The 9,404-nt window shown below is 40.3% G+C and overlaps 1 long non-coding RNA gene across 1 annotated transcript; it reads left to right on the top strand.

Moving 5' to 3' along the window:
* The first annotated feature begins 847 nt into the window (after positions 1-847).
* On the top strand, positions 848-8,794 carry LOC308182710. Its single transcript, XR_013942023.1, has 3 exons — positions 848-6,882; positions 7,482-7,633; positions 8,189-8,794. It is a non-coding gene; the product is annotated as an uncharacterized lncRNA (long non-coding RNA).
* Positions 8,795-9,404: the final 610 nt, after the last annotated feature.

Raw genomic sequence — 9,404 nt, forward strand, 5'->3', positions numbered from 1 at the left:
AATCTCACCCCAATGAATGTCATCCTGGTCACAATTTTCAGACCATGTCAGACAGGCTGACAAGACCAAGCTACTCAGAAAGACCTGGCCAGGGCTTTCCTTGTAAACATAACAGAAACGGGTTTGTTGTACATATACAACAGCTGAGTTACTAGAACTAGAGTGTGGGATACCTAATTCTACTTCATCCCTGACACTTCTCTTCAGCTCTGGAACTGCATTTCCCCAACACGGTAGAATTATTGTCAGTGTATATGCTGCATACTGGAAAAAAATAAGCACGGATTAGATCAAATATCAAAGAAATCACAACATTCAAATTAAATTGTTTTTTGAGTGAAAAATTAGGGAACTCACCGAGGCTACTTTCCAGCACCTGTATTAAGGATTTTTCACACTTTTTACTACTTTACCATTTTATGTAAAATGTGTAAACAGTGCTGGAAATAGGAACTGGAACAGTTTCCCCCTTTCTAGAAGAGGGCTAAAAACTCCCTTTCCTCCTGTCTCCACGTAAGCCGTCCCCCAGGTCTCTACATTGAAAGATGTAGATTTGAAGCTTTCCAGACTGAGAGAACTGAACTTCAGGTTTTCAACATGTTCTACCACTAGGCACGGTGGTCATTTACAGAAAGACTAGAAAGGGGGCAGCCTTTCTTCAGGGCCTTTTAAAAATGAATGTCTTCTGTGTTCATTTTTGAAGTTAGGGATATCGTCAGGAAAGAACTCAGAGCTACAAAGACAGCCAGAACAGAAACGCCTTCTTGTCATTTCCATTCAGGTGTTGGTTTAAAAATGTATCCATAGTTGATGGCACAACTGTTTTACCATCAGTCTGGAACAGGATGGCATTGGTCACATCTGATGAACAGATGAGATTTTCCCAGTGGATGTTAAATTGACTAATTACCTCTGATATGGTTCAATGAGCTCTGTGAAAGTAAAGCGTCTTTCCTGTGTAGTTGTGTTTCTTAAACTGAAGATGGAAAGTGAACAAAGAGTGGAGAGGAAAAGAAAAAAAAAAAAAAAAAGAGAGATTAAAAATAGAGCAGACGTATGAATGATATAGGAGGATAATGTTTTGAAACCCAGGTGATTCATTTCAGTTAAAAGCACTGACCACAGTCTGAAAGGTTGTAGACACCAGAAGTAGAAACTCCACTAAGGCATTTCAGTGGTTTTTGATAATAGCAATACTTAGACTCAATTTAGAGACCATTACCTGAAACTGACATAGATTTAGTTCACCCTCATGCAAAGAGTAATGCAATGCATACTCAATTTTTCCTCATCATGGGCACACATCCTCTACCTCCACTTGATCCAGCAAAGCACTCTCCAATGGAAATACCTGTGGCTGGACTACACCTTTAGCCCTGGGTGCTTCAAGACTTCAGAAACTTCATTTTCAATACTTCAGTAGTTCTATACTAACACAAAGTTTTTCTAAGAGTAGGATCTAAAACAGAGGAGCAGAAGAGTCAGTGTAGAGGACCTTCAGAAAAGTAAACAGAAAAAAATCATAAAAAATCAGGAAATGTATTAGGCCTCAATATCTTCTGTTTCTCTGCAGAAGTGTCATTGTTATTCTCTTTTAGTAGAGCAAATGGCAGTTAGGAAAAAACCAGAGATGTCTTAGGTGATCTAAGAAATCTAACAAATAAAGGTTATCTAACAAATAAAACAACAGAACCAATAAACTGTAGAAGCAAGAGCTTTTGAAAAGCAAGAGCTTTTTCTTAAGACATGATAATTCTTAACATCAGCTTTTCCTTCATTGCCTGCTTCAGGTACTAATTTTAACATCTCACTGTTATCTTGTTTCTTTGGCTCTTTCCATAACAATTACACAAATGACTGCTAATTTTGATCTGAAAGAGAAGATAGAGTCTGAGTGGTAGATATAGGATTAAAGAAGTTAATTAATTTAATGAATTAGCCACATATTTTCTCTGTAGCCTTTGGCAAATCAATGAACTGTTCTGTGCCCTAAGCATGCAACAGAGATGCTTGCAGCAACCTTTTAAGTGCTTGAGAAGAAAAACTGCAGAAATTGATTTAAATAAATAAATAAATAAATTTGTCCCTTCTTGTCTTTTGTGAGATAAATTGAAAGCTGAAAGGAAATTAAAATGTGTCAGCCAGCATTTTTTTAAATGAGGAACTCTTAACATATGCCAAAGTAATGCCACAGTCAGGATGAATGTGTCTGTGTAGACTGACCTCTCGAGGCTAACATGTACACAGACCTGCAGTAATATTTCACACGGATAACCACGCAGTGGTTACATAAGAGTTGTGAATATCTTTGGAAGTGGTGAGTCTGCTGTCAGGAAGAAAAAACAACTCATTTGATATTTCAGTTTAAAGGCATGTTTGGGAGGTATACAGAATTGATAAGGTTTCTTTAAAAAACTTGTTTATGTAGACAGTTGCACATAGGAGTGTGTGAAAAGTATAATAAATAAAAATCATACTTTATACCATACATATGGATTTTCTCTCATTCTGCTCTCCTCTGAGGGAGAATGAAGAGGAGAATAGGAATGGAGATTTAGAGGCTGTATAGGATGTTAGCTGTAAATGAGCTAAGATTGACTTCTGGGGCAAATCTTACCTTTTAAATGCCCGTTGAACAAGAAAATTGAGAAATAAAAGCAATGAAACCAGAAGACCCATTAACTCAAATTTCTGTATGCAGCATGATTCACAGCTGAAGCTGGAGTGGGGTGACCAAGCCACAGAGGTAGCTAAGCTGTGGTGGGATCTTCACTTCCTCATCCCCCCAGCTTCTCAGGTAGGGGAAGAGGCAGGAGATATTTTGCTGCCCTCTCCCTGCCACCTTCTTTGCTGAAGGTCCCATTTCACTACTGTATTGGGTTTATATGTCAAGACTTTTTGTAGTGGGGCACTGCAGGGGTGGCCTCTGTGAGGAGAAGAAGCTGGCCCATGTTAGATAAGGGCCAGTTTCAGACAGCTCCAAAGGGACCCGATGCTGGCTAAAGCTGAGCCAATGAGATGTTGTTTACACCTCTGTGAAAGCAGATTTAAGAAAGGAAAAATAAACCAACCAACCAACAACAACAACAAAAAAAACCAACAACAACAACAAAAAACTGCTGTACAACAGCAGCTGGGAGAGAGGGGTGAGAAGTGAGAGAGAAGCAGCCCTGCAGCCCCCAAGGTGAGTGCAGCAGGAGGGCAGGAGGTGCTCCAGGCACGCAGCACAAGTTCCCCTGCGGCCCGTGGAGAGGCCCCTGGTGGAGCAGGCTGTCCCCCTGCAGCCCACGGGTCCCACACGGAGCAGATCTCCACGCTGCAGCCCGTTGAGGAGCCCCCGGTGGAGCAGGTGGATGTGGCCTGGAGGAGGCTGCGGCCCATGGAGAGCCCCCGCAGGAGCAGGCCCCGGGCCGGAGCTGCAGCCCGTGGAGAGGAGCCCACGCAGGAGCAGGGGGTCTGGGGGGAGCTGCCGCCCGTGGGGGACCCGTGCTGGAGCAGTTTGCTCCTGGGGGATGGACCCCGTGGTACGGAGCCGTGTGGGAGCAGTTCTTGAAGAGCTGCAGCCTGTGGGCAGCCCCCCAGGCTCAGTTCGGGAAGGACGGCATCCCGTGGGAGGGACCCCACGGGGAGCAGGGGCAGAGAGGGACCGTGAAGGAGCGGTGGAGACGAAGCGTCAGGGACTGACCGCAGCCCCCATTCCCTGTTCCCCATTGCCGCTCGGAGGCAGGAGATGGAAGAGAGTGGATGGAGGGAAGGTGTTTGTAGTTTGTTTTTAGTTCTCACTGATCTAGTCTGTAAGTAATAGGCAATAAATAGGCATATAAATAGGCAAATAAATAGGCAATCTCTCTATGATGAGTCTGTTTTGCCTGTAACAGTAACTGGTGAGTGCTCTCCCTGTCCTTATCTCAACCTGTAAGCCTTTTTTTTTAATTATTTTTTCTTTTCACCATATTTTCTCCTTTTTCTTTGAAAAGGGGGAATGAGAGAGTGATTGCTGTGGAGTTCTGCTGTCCAGCGAAAACCACCACAACTACCTACTTTATGTGTCTAGGAGGACATGCACTCATTAGGTGAAAATAGCTAATGTCTGAACTGGTCATATTAGGTTTATTTGTGTGTCCCGGTACATTATTAGTATGTCCATTATTTGGCAGAGAAAGTGACAGAGCACACTTCTCTTCCCATTCCTCCGTAAAGTACAGTACGGCTTGCCCAGAGCAACACTGAACCCAAGCCGATAATGTGACCCAGTGGTGCTGTTCTCAGAGGGTATAAATGCACTTGATTTCATTGACCTCAACACAGCACAGCAGCTACGAGAATCAAGCCAGGGAATGAGCTAGCTACGAAGGAGTGGAAAAGAACAAGGGGTCTAGTGCTGACATCCCTGGTTCTCTTATTTATTAATGTGGATGTACATAGTGAGTAACCTGAGCCACTCTGTTCCCACAGATAGATCTAGCAGGCATGTGATTTCTATGATTCTTCCCAACTCCATCATAAAATCAAGATACACAATGTAGATCCACAAAAAAATCTTATATTTTAATAATCTTTTTCCAGTATGACTTCAGATTTTGAAACCATTCAGCTTCTTAAAGTCTCCAAGTGCCACCTTTCTTTAGAACATTGTCTATAAGCCTGAATGCCAGATACCTAGAGGAACATCTGCCCTGACAGGATTAAACCACTTGGATTCCACGTGACAACCCAATTCAGTAGGCCTAATCCTGTGCTTAATCCAAAGGAAAACACAATGATCCATTCACCAGAAGTCCCGTAAAGCCTGGATTAACTTTTTTTCTTACCAATAATCTCCTGAAGATCTTCCAAAGATGGGAAAGGAACACCTGGGTTCTGGAGTGGTGTTGTGAGGATAAATGATCTACGAAGTAATAGAAAAAAGCTGGTTAAATTTACAGTTGACAGAAGTTTGGTGAGGTAGGTGAAGACAGATTAAATACAGAATCAGAGAAAGAAGATTACACTCAGAGAACTAGAGACTGATGGAAAGAAATAAAGGAAGACTTTGGAACTGTGCTCACCTCACTGTGAGTTTTCAGTGCAATTCTGTGACTAAAACCACCCCACAGGTATGAACAGAGAATCCTTCCAACTGCAGTTTCTAGTCACACAGCAGAGATACTATAGAACATCTTGCCCATTTATAGTGTCCACTTCAGGAATGATGTGAAAATACTGGTACTCAAAGAGATCCTTATAAAATCATCCACAGGTTAGAAAGTGACCTTGTAACATGAAACCAGATAACCTCTATCTTGTACTGCACTGTGCATAGAGAGAATTGGATGATGGAAAGGCTTTTTTCAGCCTTTCTGTCAGAGGGAAAACAAGACTCAACAGATGAAAACTGAAGTTGTACAAATTAAGACATAATTTCCTATTAGCGAAATTAAGGCATTGAAACATCTTGTCCAATATGTCTCTGTATTTGTGAAGGACTCACTGTCTTCTGAAGTATTTCAAATGAAACTAGGTATTTGTCAGGATTAAAAAAAAAAAAACACAACAAAAAACATAATCCATTTACAGTTTGTATGGGTCTGGTGGCCTCTTCTGGCCCTGGAATGAATTAGTATAGCTCTAGCTCTGTGAATGCTCTGCTCATTTTGGTTTTTGGTACAGGAGAGCAGAAAGCCATGCAAAGTCCTCATCATATTGCATCTCCCAGTTAAGACTGGCGAAAATCCAAGCCCATGTGCCAGGCCTGTAGCCAGTGTCCCTCAAGGTGAGGGAGTGTGAAAACGGGCTATAGACAATCAGAACTGAGTGAAAGATAGAACTTGAAGTTTTTATGAGGGAAGAAAAAAAAATAAACACAGATTCAGGCAGTTTTGTTGTATGTGCATAAAGTTTCTGTACATTAACTACATACTCATGTTAAATCTGTGAATAAATGTGTACTACAAGACTCTATTGCTATTAATATCTAAGTTCACTCCACAAACTGGAGTGTTAATGAACTTTTGAACCCTTATTAGTGTGAAATGTGTTAAGTGTGTCATGCAGGGAAGGAAGCCAATTAATGGGCTAGTGGACGATATCCAGGTTGTGAAGGCCCAGTTAATGGGAAGTCAAGTGCCTACAAGATAAGACATCATCCTTTGTTAGGAGCCAAATTTTTTCTCCCAGCATTAAATCTTGCCTAATTAAGACCATTCAAGGACTACTAACAAATTAAGTTGGTTTGCTTTCTAAAGGCTTCCAAAATAAGGAGGCATCTCAATATTTCTATCATTTCATTTGATAAAGTTAGAGCCCCAAAATCCACTTTGAAAATAAACTTTTGAAAATAGACTGACTTTAATCAGAGGAAGAAAATAGGAGATGACACTTAGATTCAGATCCATAAATCTCACATATATATATTGTGTATATATTAGTACATACAAATGCACCCTTTCCCATATTTCCACATTCTCCTTTCTTTATGTTACAGAGGAGTATTGAAAATGCTATGCTAATTTGTCTGAAAAATCTTGTAGTAAACTGAGGGGATTGATCAAAGGGTGGATTTGATGGGGTGTCAATTAGTTAACTGGATACTGATCCATTTGGATTCAACAGGCAACAAAACAATTTTCCCTCCAAAGCATGACTGTACAGATATTCTTTTTCATCTGTTTTTGCCTCACCTGTCTCTCCATACTTTCAAAAGCATCAAGCTTTGGGCACAGCTGGTCATGGGGCATGAGTTACCTGTTAGAATTACTTGAATGACTTTTCTCAAAGCTATTTGAGGCTGTGAGCATTGGTGGCATTGTTATTTCTCTTGCTTTATATATACACTATAGTTTTGTATATTTGTAGTGACATGGGATAGTGATCTGAGACTACTTGACCGGCCTCTGCATGGAGGTAAGTAGATGATACTTGATGGCTTGTGACAGGGATAGTTGAGGCAGCCAAACAGCCTTTTCCCAAAGTGACACTATGCATTCCAGTGCATGATTAGGGCATTTTAGCAGTTGGGGACATTTAAAAATCACTTTTGTTTTGTGTTTAATTCTGTAAATGTGACAACAGTTTCCTCCTTGCTCCTGCTTCAATAATCCCCCCTGGTCTTCAGCTGTATGAAACTAAGGAATAGGAAAGATTATATGACAAGGTCAGATGTTTAGGATTTTCCTTGCCATGAGTCATATCTTCATCCTTATAAACACACATTTCTCACTAAATCCATCAGTCTCAAAGATAATAAAACTCTTTCCAATAGGGAATATAGTACTTTTCCCTGTTGCTAAAACACTGCAAACATAGTGGGCTCAGTCTTGCTGCCATGGTTGGCTGGAGACAAGTGGAAGAAGGTCCAGGAACATTTCCAATGTACGTGCTTAGCCAGCCAGTGAGGAACCAGGCTGTTTTTTCTATGCTGTGGAAGAGAATAAGTTGAATTGCTACTAAAATATGAAGTAAATATGATTTTTGGCTCAATTTCTCTTCCTGCATTTCTACAGCTTTCCAGGTGACAAGCTTTCTATGGGTCTCAGTGGCTGAATGGACTTGAACACGTGTGTTTTGCTTCATCAGCAGTAAGGGTGATTCCGATACAATCCACACATAGCCCCCGGGAGCTCGAAGTGCCGAGCAGCAGGCTTGCATTTGACAAGTGAGTTTGAATTTACTTCTTCCTGCAGCTGTTGAGGAGATTTTAGCCTCTGAGTTTATCACACTGCTTCTGAGCCCAGAATTCACATGAAGTTTAAGAATCAATGAATGAATTTAACATCTTGCAAAAGAATACATAAGGAAAGACAGGGAACACTTGGAGGGAGAAGTAAAATATAGCTCTGCCCTTGATCTGCTCTATGAGCTTAGGTGAGTTATTTCACCCCCAGTTTTTCTGTTTCTCTTTTATCTTTCTTGTCTATTCAAGTACAGACTCCCCTAAGACAAAAACTGTCTTCTTCTGTTATAATCAGACAGTTCCTTGCAAAATGTTTCAATCTTTTAATATATCTAAATATATCTTCCAGATTTAGTAATATAAATGAAATAATTAAATTACCATGCTGCTAACACATTTAGTTTTGTTTTTAGTTAAAGACTGTTGTGAGTTGAGTCAAGTACTATGGTTTTGTTATCATAAAAGCTTTGTTACATAAAAATCACTTATGATTATGGCTAAAAAGACTAATTCTTGTATGCTGTTTTCTGTTCTTAGATGAGCTTCTCTGAAGAAAAATAGATGATTCTCTACTGCCTAACAGTTTTCAGATAACATCAAGAACAATATGATTTTTGCTATAAGCAAGCACAGCTAGGTTTGGCTAATTTTATAAGGATTTATACCACAGTGAAATAAAAGAGGCTACCCAGGAAGTGACACCCATTAGGAGCCAGGACACTCCAGGGCACATCTCCTCCATGCAAAGAATAAAGGTGTATAAATTTATGAGCTATGTCAGACAAGCTATCTCTGGAATAGAATAAAATAACCAAGTAAGTGTGTCTCTGAGTCCTGGTTAATTAGTATTGCTAACAGACCAAGGTAATTCACTTATGTCCTGTGATGTATTAATGCTGCCCGGTTTGCAGGGTCCAACTGGATATCTCTGCCAAGAACTGAGTAATATTATATAAATGTTCCATATACTCCAGCATGATGCAAGGTAGAGATGTACCCAGAATCATGCTCTGAAGACTGATTGGTCTCATCTTTGAATCACAAGCCATTTATCTGTGTAGTTCAGGAAGGAAAACTTTCACCAACTACTGCATCACCTAGATGTTTAAATACATTACAGAACTTTCCAAACTTCCTTTGAAACATCACTCATGAGAAGCTGCCAAAAACTGAATAACAGGTGAGACACACTGAAGTCATACTTGTTTCAAAAATACCTAGGTAATGAATTTGGACATAGAAATACTCCAGACTTCTGCTCAGATTTCAAATATGGTCTTGGAATGGTAATGAGATAATCTCATGAGAGAAATCAGGCAGAAAAGACACGGTCACCTTTTCCTATCAGTGGGCAGATCATGTTGAGTAAGGATGGTGATCTAGAAAACCATGAAGATGATTAATTAGACCTGAGAACATATTGCATATAGTTAATGGAGTATGGAATAGTGTGGAGTATGTGTGTAGGAGTTGGCCTAGCAAAAGTTGTGTCAGAAAGAACCAAAGATCACAGCATTTTTCGACATTTCAGAAGGCATGAATCTCACTGAATGTAAATATCTACAGGGGAAATGTCTACACCTGAGCTAGTCACTGTCATCTCAGTGGTGAAGATCGACCTTTTGCACATAATACAGCTACCACAAAAGAAGAAATCTAAACCAGTTCACATGGCGTACTATAGACATGCCTATTTTTCTTTCCCTTGGATTAAAAATGTAGGTCAAAATGATTAACTGCATAAAAAGTCTTT

This window comes from Anser brachyrhynchus (assembly GCF_964034855.1).
Source record: "Anser brachyrhynchus genome assembly, chromosome: 1".
Lineage (NCBI taxonomy): Eukaryota > Metazoa > Chordata > Aves > Anseriformes > Anatidae > Anser > Anser brachyrhynchus.